The following is a 19,856-nucleotide window of genomic DNA, read 5'->3' as shown; positions in this document are numbered from 1 at the left end:
TTTTTCTGAACTTAAGTATTGAGAACAAAGTCCTTCACAAATGTATCCAAAGGACAACAACATGCTTAGACTCTGAAGCCTGAGGTTAGATACACAGCCCTAAAAGTAAATCAACAGATAATGTGTCCTCATTGAAGTTGATGGAAAATAGATAGCTAAGTTCTTTTGAGCACTTGAACCTTAAGTAGTTGCACCAAGGTGACATCCTGGAGTGTGGGAAAATGGAGAAGCTGGAAGGTATGATTTTATTATTTAGGCAAGTCATGACAAGGAGATGTACAATAAGGGTAGAAATTCTTTTCTCTAATATGCAGAAGCAAAAGGTTAAGGCTCAATAACATTTTTTTTTCTTCTTCTTTACTAGAAAGATCATTCTGCAGACAGGGAAACAGGCAGTGCTGAAGTCACTCATAAAAATTCTGATAGAATAAAAAACAGAATCCAAATTTACTAACTCTTAATACAGTGCTAGAAAAGTATCTCTTACAGGAGTGCACAGACAGGTTTAGGCATAGTTATGAGAATGGGAGGAATAAAGAATGTGCTTCCCTTACACTGGTTTTTCAGGTGCTGCTGATAAGACCAGTAAATATTTTAAAGTTTTCCCCTCTTATGTAGACAATCTTGGAAAATCACCTGCTTATGTAAATTTGTTGGGCTAGAAACCTAAATTAACAACTGTGTTGGCTACTGGTGGAGGAAGATAAACAACAGTGATTAATCAAGTTCAGGAAAATCCAAACTGTGTGGCTCTGTGGGCCCCAGGAAGTGGTTCCAGCCCTCTCTGTACTTACCCAGATGGAATGTGTTTCTTGACACTAGTCAAAGGCATCAACTGAGCAGAATCGTCCCGCACCACAGGTGATTGCCTTGGCAAGTGGAGCCAGGGTTGTCCTTGCCTTCCTCATTTTACCAACCAATGTTTCTATGGGACTCTCTTCCCCTTCCTGGGACAGGAATAGTAAGGTCTCAGTTGTCACCCATTGGATGGCAGCATTTAGCTCCCCCTATGATGTTGGAGCTAATGATTCTGTTCACTGGAGATGATCTGGATTCCTGGGATACTGTGTAGGCTGTGCCAAGGTATTTGGTTTGGCCTTCACTAAATCATCACCTCTCCTGAGAAGCTATCAGTGGGTAGGGGTGTTAGTCGAGAAGGATTTCGGTTTCAAGACACCGTTGTCAAACCTGTTCTTTTGCATTTACAAAGTCCTTCTGGCTGAGCAGTTGCTCCATAACTTTAGAGCTGCCTATCTTCAATCTCTGCATTGTGGAATGAGAAATTCTGTGTGATTTACTCCTTGTACATATGGTGACCTCACCATGTCTCCAGCATCATAAACTCTTGTGTAATCTCATCATAAACTCTGGTGTAATCCTCTTCCACACTTGGAAGTCTTATCTATTCGGAATCCCTCCCTACCCTCATTCCTAAACTGCCAGTGAAAGTCCAGACACAGATCAGGACAAAGAAAACAAAGGGTGACGGCTCTCTCTTGACTGTTCCAGCCTCCATTCAACATCAGTGTGTAGAATGTGAGAGAATAGCCCTGCAAGATTATCAGTTTTAGTGGGACCATTCCTTTCTGCAGAACTTCAAAGTGCAAATGAACAAAAATGACAAAAAAATTGGATCACTGAGTCTTTTTTGCTGTTGGAAAATGTGGGATTGAGGATTTAGCTAAAATGCTCTGTGTAAGAAGATGGTCCATTGAAAAGTTAAAAAACAAAATTTAGGTGGTATTCGCTAAATTTCTAGGGAGGCCTAGCAGTGTTGCTGTTTTAGCAGGAAGGATGATACTATATTCAGGGAGAAGTGAGAGATATCACCTGAAGGATCTTATGGTGGTACATCAAGGTACATCCCACCCAAGGTACCCCTCCTTGGCACATCACTTGGCATGTCACTGGTCCTAACCAAGGACATTCCAGGGAAATACCCTTCCTTGGCATTTCAATGATCCATACATGTGAAATGGCTACAGCTTCACTTCAGATGCAGGTGTATTTTTTGCCTTTTAGATATTCAACTCTGATTCAAACCTGGTTTGAGCCCTTCAAGGGATTAATACCAGAAATAATGAAAAATGCCGCAAGGGGCAGAGACCTTATCCTTAATTATTTTATTTTCATTTCCTTAACACATTAACAGTGCTAGCCTTTGATTTAAATGTTGGGGTTTGCTCATTTTAGAGTCTTTTAGGAGGGAAGGACATTTTTCTAGTGCCTGACCAAGTGCTGCACAGATGGAGGAAAATCTACAGGTTTACTAAAAATGGCTCAGGTATTGTCAACAGAACATAAATAATTAATTCATAGCAACATTCAAAATGGCCATAAAAACTTCCTTTAAAATTTCTTCCATTAGAAATTTTTTTTCCTGTAAAATTGATTTAGAAGGATAATTGGGACTTTCCTTTAGATAACTTTGAATACAGTTTTAATGATTGTTCTTTTTTGGAATGCTTTTTTATCTTGATAAATTTATTGAATGAGTTAATCTTGGGGGAAAAAAAGGAAGACTGACCAAAAGTGGATTTTTAGAATGTTTGCTTAGGAGCAAATTTTGAGCTTCGATTTTCTGGTTTAGATTATTAACTTCCATACCTGCCTGAAGATCTGGGAAAAAAAAATCTTTAGACTAAGATATCTATTATCTGTTATAGCTCTGCTTGTTATATTCACTTTTTTGTCCTATTCAAGGCCATGCATAAGCTCATGACATTCAAGGCTTGCTCATAAGTGATTTTCAGAGCAGCACATTTCCACTGGTGAACCATGACAATGACAGTAGATGATGGCATCCTGGATGTCTGCTCTTCCTCTCAGTGCTCCAATGACATTAACCCTGTTGCAGATGGTCTGCATCCTGAGTGGCACTGCATCCCAAACCAGCTTATTTGCGTCCTGTGCCTTTGGGCTTGGGCTGGGGAGTTGAACACTGTCTCCATAAACTTCTCTGGTAAAATAGGTCATTAATTTTTTAAAATGTTTTGCTGTCAAAACAGCAATATTAAGAGAAGTTTGTTTTCTTTTAGCAACTTCCTCCAGCTTGCAGAAAATCTGTCTTTGGTTTTCAGCTTCTAAAGTCTTCCTGATAGATATACTCACCATGTTAGTCAACAGAAAAAGTTGGAAAGAAAAATTCTTCTCTCACCTCTCTAACATCACTGCTGTAAATTTTCTCTTCACTGACATTAGGGCAATGTTTGCATACTGAGTGTCTGCGTACTGCTAGGGAAGGAGGGAATGTGGGAATTTGAATATAGGTAGATGTTTACAGAGGCATAAATGGAAAAAAAAAGATGCCAGTTACTGCTGAAAGGCCATGCCTGGGATTGGTATTTAATTGCTACTTTAGCTTTTTCATTCCTTTTTTTAAACATCTCTGATGATGATTATGTGCAAATAATGATAGCTCCAGCACACTCTGTATACCTCTTCTGGCACTCCAGGGATGATCAAAAGGAAAAGCGGGGACAACTTTGGTCAGCAGAGAAAACAAATTTGATTAAATTTTTTTGAAGGACAAGTCCATGATAGAAAAAGGAGCACATTTTACACATTATTTTTTTTTCAGGATCTTTAGCACTTTTTCAAATATTAATTTCCAGCTTATTCTAACTGGGACATGCACTTCTGCCAGCAAGATTGTTTTGGGGATATTAATCATTTTCTCTGCGGTCAGTAGGAGAAGGTGCAGAGCTGAGTTCTCTGCTGCCTGTCCAAGGCTTGAGATAACCTATCAAGTCTTTAGTCATGATACAAGAAAGCATTTTTAATGCTCTTAATGTTGCTGGTTTTTCCACCCTCATTTGTGCTGATCCTTACACAGCTCTTTCTCATTTGTTTGTGTACCCATTTTTCTGTGTTCTTTATCTCATTCTTCCATGCATTCTTTTTGGGTTTTGTCCTCCTTGTGCTTCATCTTTGTCTTAACTTTGTCTCTATTCTTTCTTTCTTGTTTTTTCCTTTGTCAATATGTTTTTATTCAGTCTTTTTTTGGTTTTTTTTTGTGTATGCATCTGTCTCTTCTTCTGTGCTTTCCCTTCTCTACTCATCCTTTATCTCTTTCCTACTCTTTCTCTTTTTTCCAATTCCATTAGTGAAAGTAGATAATAACTTGTGAATTCAAGTGGAACTTCATTTCTGAAACCGTACACTCGTGCTGGAACCCATTAAGCTCGATAGCGAGAAATGAGAGAAATCATAATTATCAGGCCAGTAAAATACATGAAACATAAAATTTGTCAGGGAAAGTAATTGAAATTATTGGAGCAGTTGGGTCCTGGTGCTGTGCAGACCCTCAGTGATAATGGAAAGGTTACGGGCAATGTTTAGCAATGCTGATGAGGCCCAAGGTGACTCAACACCACCACAGTCAGCAACTTTATGCTCTGCTTACATTAATTTGCTAATCCATCTTTGGAAATGGCCAGGCTGAGCAGCGCATCGGGGTTCGCAGAACCCCTGCCAAAGAGCTGGTGCAGCCAGTGTTGCAAAACTTTCGCTTTCGCTTTCCCATTACTTCACCTCCCTCTCATCTGCTCCTCTTCATATCTCTCTTTCTTTTCTCTTCTTTAGTCATGCCATCCATTTCCCATCAGAGCCATTTTAGAGTCTGTCTGTACAGTTACAATATGTCGATTATTTAAAGCTTGTACCAAGGCAGTGCCATCCGTTTCCCTAGCATTCCCTTCCGAGGAGCTGTAGACACTTGCAAACTACCAGGGAAGTCCAGGAGCTGTTGCTGATGTTTCCATTCTCTCTTTGTGGGTGGGGAAGCTAAATCAAAGGAAACTGCAATTGTCAAGATCCAAGCTGGACCTAGTATATTTGCATCTTTGGCTACACTGTCCCTCTTCTCTCAGCCCTTATTCCTTTCTAAACTATGGAGATTGCAAGGGCTTTGGCAGAGATAGTGCAGCTTTCAATGCAACCAGCCAGGGGATTTGTGCCTATGCTAATTCAGTGTATGCTGAGTATCCCTTTGGATTCTGTGTTATATAATAAAATGTTATTGCATCTGCTTCAGAAAGGCAGCCTTGAAAAATTGGCACGAACGTTGATCCGACAAGGTACAAAATCTATTCGCCCACTCTCATAAAGACAAACACTAATGAACTATTTGTTCTGTGTGGAGAGAATGATTTTGCAGGGCTCCTTGTTTTTGAAAGGGAAGGAGATGAGCAAGGAGAGAGAGGAAATAGCATCTGCTTCTCTTCAGAACTTGAAACACACTGTGAGAATTACTGAATCATCTAGCTCCCTCTTTCTTTCTTTCTGAAGGGTTAATGCTATTTGGAGAGGATGACATAGTGGTCTGTGTTTTCTCCTTAGAATCCCTGCTGGGGGGTGACATGTGTAAGCCTCAATCAGAGCTGCCTTGTTTCCTTTTTTCTTTGTGTACCTGCCATCTACCCTCTTCCTACCTGTTTTCTGCCCAGTGTGTCTGCCCAGGGGCATATTCACTCTTCTGGAATTTCAATCCAGCCATGTGCAGTTCACAGATCGTTCATGGGCCATTTTCAGGCAGACTAAAATATTCTCTGCAGGGCATCTTCTTCCCTCCCATATAGCACAGGTATCATCACCCTGTTCCAGCTGCCTGCTGTCAGGTTCCTGCAGTACAGGTTGAGGCTCTTCCTTCTGAAAAGACATTTACACAGCATGGGCAGAGAAATAATCACATTATTGGAATCTATTTGGCAATAGTGGTAGATTCTGTTACATTGCCTGTAGCTTCCTTTTTCTCTCTTCAGCCAGACTGCTCTGTGCTTTCCCTCCTAACTGGTTGCTGCTTTGGAACCAACTGCATTTCAGTAGCACTGTGTCATAAGTAGTTTTGTGGGCTGCTCTGACAGGAGGGGTCTGCCTTATCCAACTAGATGCACGATTAAAAATGATAATCTGATAAAACAAAAAAAAACCCCACCAATTCTAATGAAATGAAATACTTTCTCCGACAGTCTTTCCCCAGATATGCTGCTGAGCCTACCATTTTCACAGCAAATATACTTAGTGCTGCTAGGTTTCCAACGGCAGAAAAAATGGTGTTTAATGAACTGTCCGAACAACCTCTTAGCAGCACCAGTAGGAGTAGCATAGCTTATTAAAGTTGATGCCTTGGCTCAAAGCAGAGCTCCTTATTATGGGGAATATGTTACATATAGCTTGTCCAAGAGGGCCAATTGTAGATATCACTTCTATTACTATTGCCATTAATACTTTATTGATGGCGATTTTAAAACCACTGGGTAGGACTTAGAAGATGCAATTTAAGAATAATCTATGGCCTTTTTTATGGCAGTCTCCCCTGAAACTCTTGTCGGGCACTGGATTTAAAAAGTCCCTGCACAGTCCCATCAGAGAGAACAAGAAATGCAGAGCTGTAATGCCAGTAGATAATAGAGAAGCTATGTGGCATTGGAAGAAAATGAGGCATCATTAGAAATGGCCTGGGAACAAGAATTATCACCAGCTCTTGAAATGGCTGGACTGGAAAACGTTTTTTCCCCCTGACACTTGGGAAGATGGTCTTTACATTTAAGGGACTGAGGATTATATTGTTATTTCTGTGCCTGGGAGCCTGGTTTCACTAAGTGGAGAAGTTGTGAGGAAGCCCAGGGGATGATGGAAGAGAGGGGATCATTTCTTCCTTGCTGAATTCTTTTTTGCTTCTGGCAAAATGTGGTCCTGCTGTTCTCTGGCAGTGTAACCTCTGCTCCTTCTGCCTTGGCTCTGACCTAGCTGATGGAAAATAGTTTAACAAGAAAAATGTAGTGTCCAGGTTCCTATATTTTCACCACCCCCTTAGAGGCAGTTTTCTATCTTAAGGGATGTCTCGGAAGCATCTCCAATGGTGTCAGATATGGCTCCCCATTTTCCTGGGAAGTGGTGTCTGTCAAGCAGCATGCTGTCTCTTGGCATCGTGTTGTCAACTCATGAATTTATGATGAGCCTTGTGAGCATCCTTCTGCCCTGAAAGACCCCAACAGCTGAAATGTATTTGTAAGAACTTCTGATTTTTTTCTTTTTTAACATGAAAAATAGGAGACAGTTTTCTGCTGTCTTGGCTGCAGAAAAAAATCTAGAAATGTTATGCACAGATTTAAAAATTCAGGGGGAAAACTAGGAAAAAATGTCAACATTATTAATACTGATTATTTTTAGAGGATGGAGTTTTTTCATTTATTTTGTGGGGTTTTTTTGGTTTTTGTTTTGTTTTGGTTTTTTGTTTGTTTTTTTTTTTTTTTTTTTTTTGTATTGACAATAATTTGTCACATGAATGGAGTTTTGATAGAGTTGCTTCAAAACATAACTCCCAGATTATGGTACTTAGTCCCCTGAGATCATTATGGGAAATGAAGTCTTATGTTTTTTCTAAACCTGTTCTGTCAGTACAGTTTTTGTTAAGGTACTCAAATAGGGTCGGAGAAGTAGATTAATTTGTTTCACTCTAGCAAGCTATTTTTTCTCTTATGAGACTTCATGCAGTAGCACAACTGAGAACTGTGTAAGTTGCAAATGCTACAAAGTAATGTTTAAATCCAAGAAAAGATCATTATTTCTGTGATGAAGATTTTAGAGGGGAAATAATTCTGAGGCCATCTCTTTTTACAAGGGAATGAAAAGAATTTTTGGTGGCAGTGAAGTTTTCTGGCTACAAAACTTTTTTTTTTTGTTGTTGTTTGGAAAATTAAAATCAAAGCTGCAGAAAAAAGACTGTGAAGTGGCTTAATCTGCATATTTTCTCATTAAAAAAGAAAAACATTTAGTGGATTTTCATAGAATAATATGAATCGTCCAGATTTTTTACAATGGTCCTAAATTTTTAATGAGACTGATCCTGTAGTCTAGTTATTTATAACTTCCACAGCTTAATGAAGTCCAGAGAGAAGGACTGAAAAAATGGAAGCATTTCAACCTCAGCTACCAAATAACTATCAGAAAATATAAGTGATAGGATTAGCCCGTGAGGGGACACTTTAAATGTTCACTTGTCCCTTTAAATCCAGGAGCTGAGAGAAGATGGAAATAAGGCACTCCAAGCAGAACTCCTGCTTCTGATGCTTAGTTAAAATGTCAATTTTAAGAAAATAAAAATGTCTCTAGGTCAGTCTTTTGAGGTCTTGAAATGTTTCGTCTTGTGTGGGTGCTGCTGGCAGGCTGTTCATAGTCACTAGTGCATCAAAGTGTCCAAACAATGAAGCATTGCTGGGAGCAAGCTGGAAGATGAATTGCAAAGAAAGTGGCTGCTTAGTGCATATTAAAACAATTCACAAACACAGGCAGAGAGAAAAGGGCCCAGTTATGATCCACCTCAGCTTTCACTGCTACGTATTGAAAAGGGTGTGTACATTAGAGAAGAATGTTTTGTCCATCTGAAGAAAAGTGAACCAAATCAAAAAGCATCCAGGCCCAAGTGTGCTGAGTGGGGCTAAGTAACAGGTGGGTTTGGACTTTCTGCCATCCCTATGTTTTCTTTTCTGTGGGTCCCTTAGGGACCTTGGTGGCATTGTTCCAGACTTCAGCATTGTATGGTGGCTGTAGAACCAAGGGACTGTAACACTGAGGCCTAGATTGTGCGTCAAGCTGCTTTTCACACTCTGCCTAAGCTCTCAGATGGATAACTGAGGATGTTGGTGAAACTGAAGAGCTTTGTGACTCAGTCCTCAGCTTACTACGAATTCATGCTTGAATGCTGTGATGATTGCCAGTGTGAGTGCATACTGCAATATTACTGCTGCCTCTTTCCACAGACAGTGGGTATTTTGCCCCAAGGTAAAAGAAAGATACAGTAACACATAGGCATTTGTAGTAAAACCAATTGTTCTCATATGGCAGAAGTAGATGCAGCCAGTTAGAGCAGGAAAAAAAAATTCTTGGATTAGTAATTTCTGGAGTACCTGGATCTTTCCACCTTGGTGTATTCCATCCTTCTGGTATTGCTGAATAGAGAACTGTGGAGAATCTCAAGGTCTCAGAGTGGAGAGGCCATAGGGGACTCCTAAATAAAAAAATTAGGAAGAAGAGTTCTACTCAAATCTTGCTGTCTGGATCACAGATCTCCATCACTCAGTCTGAACACAAGCACAACTGAAACTGGAGCATCAGTAAAATGAGAAGCAGCTGATGGCACAAATGCTTTAGTAATTGTGATGTTTCCTGCAGGCTGATAAGAGTTTGCCTTGAGTATGTGAGCTTCAGCAGTCTTCCTATACAGCTCTGTCCATGTGTCTTAAGAGCAGAGCCGGCAGATCCCAGCAGGTGGATGAAAGGTATTATAAAGTTACCAGCAGCAAACAGTTCACAGGATTGGGAAGAAGTTGTCCTTCTCTTGTTGATTGTTTTCTCCTTTCCCCTGTGAGAATATGGCAGTATGAAGTGTGGCAAAGCCCCTGCTACTCTCTCAGGAGTTATTACTTGGATTATTGTGCTCCTCCTTCTACCACTATACCATGCTATTACATTTAAATCAGTTTAAGCAGTAGTTTAGCAAAAGCTGTTCCCATACTGATGATTTAGACACATGCCAAAGAAAATACCTCTCTGTTGTAGATTCCTGACAGTTTGAAAGTTAATCAGTAGCTATGTTTTAAGCCTATTCAAGTTGAAACAAATCCTGATAGCTTTCAGTGAACCTTCTATACGCTGCTAAATATGATTTTGTTGTTATTACTTCATTTCAGAAGGCTGGGAAGGGTTGTGGATATCTGCCTCTTAGAAAGAGATGGCTGGTTGTGTGGTGACCTCTCTGTGTCAGTCATTGTTGCCTGTTCCATTTTATGAACCACTGGGAGAAGAGAATTGATTTGACAAGTTTAAGATTTCCTCAGAATTAGTTGTCATTCAGAGTTACTTGCTGGCTAACATCCATAAAGACATTTCTGGGTTTTGAATAATATTTAACTAATAGAGTGTTTTCCATCCTTTCACCAGGTGTCTGATTACACCTGCTAGAACTGTGTTTGCAGTCCTAGGTTGGCAGGTGACTCTGTTCTTCACAACGGATATTGTGTGGTTTATAATGAATTATAAACTTCTGATATATTTATACACACACACACACACACACACATATATATACATATTAGGACTCTGGCAGGAAATTCTCTAGCTGGTGAGTGCTGGATGTGAACAGACAAGTCATCTTATACAAAATGCGCACATTTGGGGAATAATATTTTTGCTGGAATGACTTAAATGTATTAGTTTCCTTACAAGTTATGTCAGTTCTGCATGTCTGAAGCATCTATGGAATATGTTGTAATTACATGGCTTTGTGTGTGTACAGAAGCTGCTGAGCTGAGCATCCAAGCTGTGAAGCATTATAAGTTACTAGAGCCTTTAGTTCAGTACAAGTGCAGAGGCATATGTTTCCAAAACCTGCCTTCCATTGCTGCAGATGTGTCAGACTTTTGAGCAGCAAAAAAATAAGATCAGTAAATTAGCAATCATGTTGTGTGATGAAAACAAGATATCCTCATTCTTTTGGAAGCATTGAAGCATCAAAATGAAGTAACTCACACATATCCACCAAAGGCCTCATTTCACTTTAAGAGTTGTTTGTGTCTTCAGGTAATAAATATATCTATGTAGAACAGGTCAGTACCTATAGCACTGTGAGCTTTGTGTTGTGTATACACCTGCTACTTACTGTTATACCATAACAGCAGTTCTGTGACAGATTTTAAGTTGCTTGCATAGCATTTTATATGTCCTAACGTCAACTTGCAGGTATTTATTCCGTAACTTTCAATAGCATGTACTCATCACCTCAAACAACCAGAAAAGTTAATGTTCTTAGTGCTGCTCAGGTATCCGAACTTGATGCAGTTGAGACCCACACTGGGAGGTGGAAACTAACACAGGGGAAAGGGAAGAGTTTTTAGCACACAGGGGGATTTGCACATCTTGATGAGAAAGTACCAAGCAAATTCTATGAGGCTGAGTGTCCAGGCAAGTTAGATAGAAGTCAGTTGATACAGGAATCTCAGGGAAGCTGAGCTGTAGGATTCTTTCCTGCAGACAGGATTCAGGATTAGACATTATCTGTAGAAGAACACAGCTTCAGTTGTCAGAAATTAAGATGATCTGTCTGCCTACTGAACATTTCTATGGGTTGTGGTGAGGAAAAAGTAGAAAATTCCCATTGTTGGATAGTAGAAGGGGAGGAAATGTATGGAGTATCAGGGCACAAAACCCAGACAAGCCATGGTGGCATTCCAATATCCCAATAGTATTTGTTAGATAAAAATTTCCAGTGAAATATCATGACAGTGCAGCCTACTCCCACATGACATTACTACCAGCGCGTGGGTTGCGAGCACCTGCTTGCACCTTATGCTGTTCCATACTGAGAAAAAAATTTAATTTGGAACAGAAGAGACTCAAATGTATCAAAACCACTGCTGCCCTGCAGCTCCCTCTGCTCTCCCAGTGTGGGACTGTCCTGGGAACCAGAAGTATCCCATACGTTTTTGAGGCAGGATGATATTTTGAAAGTACCTGTGAATGCCTTTTGTGAGGGAACGTGATCTGTTCTTTATTTAACTGCTCTGAGCCATTGCTATTACATCTTTTTAATATTCCTGACTTGTTTCAGATCCCAAAGTTTTGGATATTTAATGCAAAACAATAAAGGGGAGAGGGGACAGAACCTTCTCACCAGTCATTTGTCTTCATCACAAGAGGTGCTCGTCCCTCATTTCCATGGTGATCATGGAACTCTGTGTTTTGTTGAAGCTACACCTCCCTCTCAGTTACAAAGGAGGAGATGCTAAAGGAGAGGCCAATGTAATTACTAACCTTTCAGCTCTTCAGCAGCCCTAGGGCTTATCTGTTTTCATCAAGAGAGGATTGTGCCTAAAGTAAGAGGACCTGACAGTTAAGGGAGTTGTGCTTCATGGAAGGGTGAGGAAGGCAGCACTGCAGGAAAGGTTTGCTTACCTCTCGAAGACACCAAACATGAGACCTGAGTGGAACATTTTGTACAGCATTAACTGCTGTTGGAAAGGTCTAACGGCTGGTCCTGCATGTATATTCTGTCTCTCACACATGCACTCATACAGGTACTCTCACAGATAATCTGGAATACCTCCACTTAAATAAGTGAAATGATACATCTGTAAAGCAGGGTGAGGTGGTAGTAAAATTGGTCCTTTTTGACGTCAGCTTGCAACAATACGTTTTCAATTTCCTTCATATGAGGATGTTTCTAGAGCAAGCAAATGAGAATTTAGGGAACTAAGAAAGCATCTGACTTCTGTGAGCGCTAGTACTACCTTATCTCAAAATGGAAATGTGATGGGTCACTCCACCTCAAGCAAACAAGGACTGAATCTATAAATCAGCATGAATTTCAGGTACCTGTTTAAAATGCAAGGGGCCAGGCAGGTTCTGTGAGGGGCAGGACCTTCCCTTTGAACGTAAACAGCACAGTGAGACATTTAGTATTAGTACAATCACTGATGGGTATGCAAAATAAGCAGCAATGTATAGTTTGGGGACCACAGCTATGGAAGAAGTGATCACAGCTCTTGAGAAAATTCTTGATTTCTTTTCATTTCTCAGAGGGTATGAATGATATTGCATAATAATCAAAGGGAAGTTACTCGGAAGAGAGATTATTTCTTCTAGTTTACATGCAGTTTCTTCTTTTCCTTTCTCTCGCTTGTCTGTAAAGTAAATAGAAATAAATTAGAGCAAAAGGAGTTCAATTAATCCTATCTCTACTGGGTTCAGGATGGGTCAACAAGTCTTACAGCAGGATTGACACCAGGGGCATTGTTGTGATGAACTATATAGGTATTTAGATGTTCTGCACTGGGTGAACTGTTCCCCTCGTATCCCTTGGTGAGGTGGTCTGTCCCTTGTAGCCCCTCCTTTCGCCCCTCCTCACTGGTGTCCCCTTGGCTGCGGCCTTGCGTCCCCGCCTCCCATTCCGCGGGTATAAATGTCCCTTGAGTTTGGAGCTCTTCCTCTTTTTTCACCTGGAAGCCCTACGATGCAGATGTCCCCTTCCAGCTAATAAACAGGACATCAGAACCACGTGGAGAAAGAGCGCTTCTCGTCCTTTACTTCGTCCATGTAGGATCCGTGCGGGCTTAAATCCTAAGCTAGCCGGGGGGATTTACAGCCCGAAACCCCAGGGATCCTTCAGGGCATGGTCAGCACCTTCCTAGTCCAGCCACTGAGGTTCCCTGTGTGGTACTTGCATGTCCCACTTTATCACCTGTAAAGTGTCATTTTTTTTTTCCCTAAACACTCAGCTTGAGGTCATTTGAAGACCTTTGGAATGTTACTGGTAGGAACATTCCAGCAAATTCTGAGTTGGCTGCAGAACACCTGTCAGACGAGCTTAGGAGCAGAAGTGCTGTACTTGTCAAGTATTAATATCACTGAAACTTTCCCAAGATCTTACATATAAATCATTATCTCCTTCCTCCTCTCTCCCCCACACGCCAGCTTGTTGGTAGACTTGGACAGTAACACAGCCACAGGAAAGGATTGCTTCTGGCTTTTGGTTCTGCAACACAATTAATTAGTTATGAAAGTTATTTTAGAAATGTTATTTCCATCCCATTTTCTATAACATGACAGTAGTGTATGAGATTGCTAGAAAATCATGCAAATTTTATCAGCCATTCCATAACTATTGTGGCATTGACCCTTTTCACCCAAAAGTCATTGCACCAGTCATCAAGTGATAACATCATTGAAGTGTTTATGTATTGTCCACAGCAATTTTCTTCAAAGTACTGTAGAACCCATAATTATCACAGGGAGAATAACGTTTTACCCATTAGACCCAGAAACACTCTGAAGGATGGTCTATAGCACTGTCAACTTTTACAAGAAAATTGCCACTAGTTCAATTTAACTTGATATTGATGCAGGTGGCAGACAGAGCAGACAAGGTCATGGTATCCAGGCTTGGATTTTGCAACGATTTCATACAGTACAGTGCAGTACTGATTTTAACAAATATAAGTAAAAATGTCAGGGTGAAATCCTTAGCCCTTGTAAGAGTTGGAGACTTGCAAGAGTTGGTCAGCTGCATTGTATGTGAGTGACTGGGAATGGTAGAGTTGGTCTAATGAGCTTCTTGCTTATATGAGAAATAAAAACTAACTGACTTGAACTAGGTCTGAAAATTAAAAACTAAAATTAAAAGCCTAAGGAACACAGTAATTGGATTTGTGGAGGTGATCTGTCTCTTCAGCCTTATTTCTTCCCACTTGCCTCTTGTGGATTTTTTTGATTGATACACCACTTGGAACTGGTAGTGGGGTGACAGAGGGTGCAACAGGGGAGGCAGAGAAAAACAAGTGAGTTCTTTCTCTGTGTGTCTACTTCTAATTTTATAGAAACAGCCTCTGACTTGTGGGGAAACAAAGCAGGAGTTCTCATCAGTGGGAATTCAGCAAGGGCAACTGTTTGACCTGGAGGCAGAACACCCCTGACCCAAGGCAAAACTGAGTTGATCAGAAGTATAGTGCTCATCTGCAAGTCCTCACAGGCTGAGAGATACCCCTACTAACACTCTTTGTAAATCAGGACTTCACATGTGAGGCTGGAAATTTTCAGGGAGCATCATATGAAAGGTGAAGCGATGGCACCTCTTTGCTTGCATTTAAAATATTATGAGCAAGAACTAGGGGAATAGATGGTTTTAGGAAGGAATGATATATTATCTATATAAAATATATATGTAACATATAATAATTTTATATATAGAATATGTTATGTATATATATATTGTATATAAAAAATGTATATAGTATTACAGCATGGCATAGGATTCCAGCCTTGGAAACTCTTCCTCTTTAGTTCAATATAAACATTTCAATGCCGTGGTTTTGTTAATTGCGCATTATTTTACCTTAACAAACCCTGTGGACTTAGAGCTGTCATCCCGAAAATCTGAAACATTAACCACATACATGTGCATAAGTACCAACTAAAAAAAGGTTGTGATATGAGCAAAATGAAGAAAAGTTGCAATCAGGAGCAGATCCTCATGGGCTGTATTGTTTAGAATATAAAAAAAAAAAGAAGAAAAAAAAGTTGACTGTGTCCTGGAGGAACAGAGAATATTCAGGATGCAAGATAGGTAGACATGGCGCTTTTCTTCATGGGTCTGCCAGTGGGTTCAAAAATAGCAGAGCATGGGAGGGGCAAAACCTGAAAGCTTGCTGCTCTGGTAGGTCTTCTAGATTTGAGAGCACTGGGTTAGCCAGACTTGCAAAAGGGAAGATATTTAAAAGCTGAGTTGTCATTGCTAGAAAATCAGCATGTGATGTTACCTTGGCAAACTGAGATGCTCTGGGTTCAGTGAGAGGTAAGGAGGGTTTTTAAAAGTCTGGAGAAAAATCTTCCCTAGAATCAGTGTGTTGGTGGATTGCTCTGCAGAGAAGCAGTCCCCTGCAGGGAGGCATGGTAAAACTCTCAATAATAGCTACAGAAGCCTGCAGTCTCTTGTGTATGTCAGCAGCTAAATCTTATTTCTTCCTGGGACCTACAATACTTCTGTTCATTGATTTGGTGAGGAAGGAGTAGGAATCGGTGCTTCTGTAAAACATCCTTTTATTTCCAGTCATGCAAAATTTACATTTAAAGCATCCTGTAGCTCAATCTAATTCATCTTCAAATTCTATGGCAGGCAGCTTTTTTAGGTATCAAGGCGACTCTTTGCATGACATCTGAAAACTGTATCCTTACAGTCACACAAAGCAGACAAAAATGGTTTGCAGGGGAGGGGACTAAAACTTTGTGATTTGGATTGTGATAACACCAACTACACACTGTGGAGCCCTCCTTGTCCTTATGGGGAGGTGTAGTTTTGGGTACTTCAGGGGGTCTCCTGTAAGGCAGGTTGAGGTTTTCATGAGAGCAGAACTTTCAGAGATCATGAGAGTATTTGGCTCTCGAAAAGCTCTCTAGTCCATCCTGCTGCTCAGGGAATGAGCAAGTTGATTTTGCCATTCTGACAGACCTTTGTCAATCCTGTTCTTCTAAGAAAAACTGGTAGAGAGGTTCTATAACTGCCTGAGGTAGTGAACTTCTAGTTCTTGCTCTTACTGATAGAAATTTCTTTTGAACATCTAATCTTCTTCTGTTCGGTTGCAAATTAAATTAATTATGTCCTGTTCTATCCTCAGCAGACATGGAGAACAATTGATCACAGTTGTCTTCGCAGTGTTTTGCATAATGAGAAACTGTTATCTTGTCATACCTCAGGTTTTCCTAGACTAAAAACTAGTTTTTGTTAAAAAGTTTTAAAACTTTTTTCTTTTTTTCTTCTCTTTTTCACCCTTTTTTTCTCTTTCTTTTTTTTTTCTTCTATGTTCTAATGTCCTATTTCTTGAACTTTTTACTTTTCTCAATGCTGTTTTCATGAGTCTTGTTCAGTCAAGTCTTCAGGTGTAAAGTATTGGACAGGTGACAGAGACTTGGATACAGTTGTGGTGGGATGCTGGGGGTGATATGTTTTCAAAGAAATAACTTGACAATAAATGTGAAATGACAGTTTTGTCACTCTTAATTTATTTGGTATAGTATTATTGACAAACAGAAGAGAATTTAGAATCACATCATAATATATAGTCTGCTTCTTTGTAATACCTGCACAGATTATTTTTCATTTATTTATAAATAAAAAGCAAACCACAATATTATTGTATGGTTCAGGAGGACTAGCAACCAAGTTTCTTTTCAGCAGTGAATGCTTATTAATGGTGAGTGGGGCAACTGAATATTTTTTTGCCTTTGTGGAAGGATAAGTAGTACAGTTTCAGCAGACTGGGAACTAAGCATGTAGAATAACCTTCCCAGTCTCTGTCAAACTAGTTGCTAAAGCCAAACAATCAGCAGAAATTACTTTGCCTCACTGAGAAGTTGCTTGGTGTCACAGACTGTTTGCACAGATAGCAGTGCCATTGATTCTACCTGGTGTCCTTCACAGGTCCTCGTTTGTCTCGTTGCAAATGGAGTATCCAAAAAACCAGGGCCTCTTCCTGAAATGTGGCCATTCAAACGTTCATGTTTCAGAAGGAATATGAGAGGCTGAGTTATTCACCAGAGTGTTTTCAGCAGCCCTAGTGGAAGAATCCATCATGAACTTAAAACCTTTACTTTTCTTTCTCTCTGGGAATTGTGTATGCATAATGTGGGATATTCTTGAATTATTCAGTATTGACAATCATTTGTCAAATAATATTATGAATAATTTTTTATGTTGCAGCTTGTCCATGATCTGCTTATTGAGAATATTTGAAATCAGAGCTGACTGATTAGCTGTGATTGCACATATTGGTTACCTAGGGCAGTGCTAGTCCCTGATGGGATGAGCCTAGGCCTTTAAGGCACATTTACGCAGTGAATGCTTATGATTAAAAATTTCTTTACAAATAATCTCTAATGGCCACTAAAAATTGCTGTTGCTGTGAACACTTCTGCCACTAAATTCATTAGCTAGAATAATTACTCAAAAAGAATACAAAACGGGGAGCAAAGCAAAGCAGACCAATTTGTTTTCAAATCAGAATGAATATTGCTGAAATATTCTACTCTTCCCCAGTCCTTTGAGACTTGGCTGTGTAAGAATATTTTGTGATCTTGATAGGCCTTTTTTACTCTTGAAGCTTTAACAACTCCTGTTTCTGGCAGGAAGGATCTTACGGATGCAGTGTTGTCGTGTCCGTGATTCATCGCTGCTCTGACCCATTTCATACTAAGCGGATAGAAAGAAAGAAATTGCAGAGTTCAATAAGCTACTCAGATGGTTTCTTTTTCTTTTGAATATCCAGAGATAAGCAGCAGGTTAAACATGGAATAAATGGATATTGATAGCCTAGATTATTTGTGCCTGATTATTCTACATTGCTTTAACACTCTTTGCTAAAATAGGGATTTGCATTCCAGGGATCCCATGGGCTTTGATTTTACTGCTGTTAGTTTTTTATGTGACTGCACAGGGAGAGAGGGTGAACCTCATTTTTAACTTCCTTCAGAGGCAGAAGCTTGTTTTCATGTTGGGTGATTAGCTTTGGAAATCATGCTTAAGTAGATGTTTAGCTGTAAATTTGCCATTGTTCTGTCAGCTTTTGTTCCCTTTGGTTTGGTCTCTTTCCTTTTTTTTTTTTTCTTTTCCCCACTCAGGACATAAACTTTAATGATGAGATTTCATGCTCAGTCAAGTTTTTGAAAGCCACTTATGTGAAGCATCAATCAGATTATATACCTGCCCTGGCTGGGTGCCTGCTTTTCCCTCCCTACAAGGGGCTGATGGTCAAAAATACATAATGAACTACTATTGACAGCTTATCAGACTATCACCTCTCCTTCCCCTCCTGCCACAAAAAACCTCTGCAAGTGATGGCTTAGTCTGTCACCATGGAAATTGTTATTGCCAGGCATTACTCTAGAAAGTATAATTGTGTTTGCTTCTTAACACATCCACTGACACATTGCTACCTTACCTGCCTTTACAGAAAAGGCCTGGTAAATTGGTAAACCTCTTCTTCTTTCTGTAGTTCTGTCACTGACCTAGCACTGGATCTCATGTTTCTCTGTAGGTTTTTACAACTTTTCAGGTCAAGAGTCTCATTTCTCTTAGTCTTTCTGCGTGGCCTCTGCTACTCTGGAGAAATGTAGGAGAATATTCCTAAAAACAAATCTATTCAATCATGCCAACAGTATTGTTGATAAAGTGCAGAGTCTAGCAGTTTCTAGTTCACGTTAGGTAAATATAATTACTAAATTGTGTTGAAATATATTTGGGAGCAGCTGAAGATTTACCTCTGCAAGGAATTAAAGCATCAAGATTTTTATTGTCCTAGCAATATGACCAGAAGTAAATGTCTCAGTTCTTTCCATGCCTTTTCTTCTTGTGCTGGACTTCAGTGCTAGTGCATCCTGTTTTCTACTGTCAGGAAGAAAAAGCCTGTATTTGTGTGTGTGCTTATGAGATGCCTGGGAATAAGCTCTAGCTGGAGCTTATGTCATTCATACAGCACACTGTATTGCTCATTTCTGATGAAGGGGTCTCACCCCAGAGCACATCTGTTGACCTTCAATGCAAAATTTCACAGCTATTTAAATTGCCAAAGACTGCTAAAGAGCATGTGGCACTGTGGCACTCATCCCTTCCCCCAGGTGGTTGTTGCCAGAAGAGAGGAAGGATGAACAAAGCGAGGCCAACTGTGACTCCATTTGATGAAGTTCATCTTTATAATCTTCGTGCCCCAGGAATAGAATCTCCTAACTATAATCAGCTCTGGATCTCTGAGGTCAGCCTTACCCACTGCACTGTGCTGCTTCACTCACTGCAGTGTGCTGAATATTGAATAGTTTTCTGTCCACCCCACTTCCAATGCAGCATTATTATTTGTCAATTCCTGTCTACCCAACTGCTGCTTTAATGACCTTTCTAAATTTAAAAAGAATAATACATAAATATCTTCCACCAAATAAGAAAGTGCAGGTATTAGATAAAAGAGGTTTCATTATGTAGCTCTGAAGTAGAGCACAGTAGCCATCTCATAACACATCTTGGTTTCACCTGACAATTTAGAACAGTAAATAAAGAAAATAATTGTTGCCATTTCAAATCTTGAACAGATTTCAAAGAGAGAAAAACCTAATTATTGATATTTAAGTCTGTAAGGATATTATGGCAAACAACCAGAATTCTAGCAAAAATGTCTCAAAATTTATTAGTTCTGTAGCTGACATAAGAAACTTTTACAAACATCAGATGTTCTGTTGGACCAACGTTTGATGATTTTGAAGATGAATTTTGTTCCACTAGATAATGAATGCTCTCTTTGATGAACGAATTTAGTTTTTCT

The 19,856-nt window shown here is 39.8% G+C and overlaps 1 protein-coding gene across 1 annotated transcript in view; it reads left to right on the top strand.

The window, feature by feature from the left end:
• The window catches only part of LOC119707283 (limbic system associated membrane protein), a 998,862-nt gene that overhangs the window by 414,376 nt on the left and 564,630 nt on the right, over positions 1–19,856 (top strand). The gene's annotated exons all lie outside the window — the stretch shown is intronic.

The sequence above is a fragment of the Motacilla alba genome, chromosome 1 (assembly GCF_015832195.1).
Source record: "Motacilla alba alba isolate MOTALB_02 chromosome 1, Motacilla_alba_V1.0_pri, whole genome shotgun sequence".
Taxonomy (NCBI): domain Eukaryota; kingdom Metazoa; phylum Chordata; class Aves; order Passeriformes; family Motacillidae; genus Motacilla; species Motacilla alba.
The sequence above is the reverse complement of the archived record's forward strand: the minus strand, read 5'-3'. Positions and strand labels throughout refer to the sequence as shown.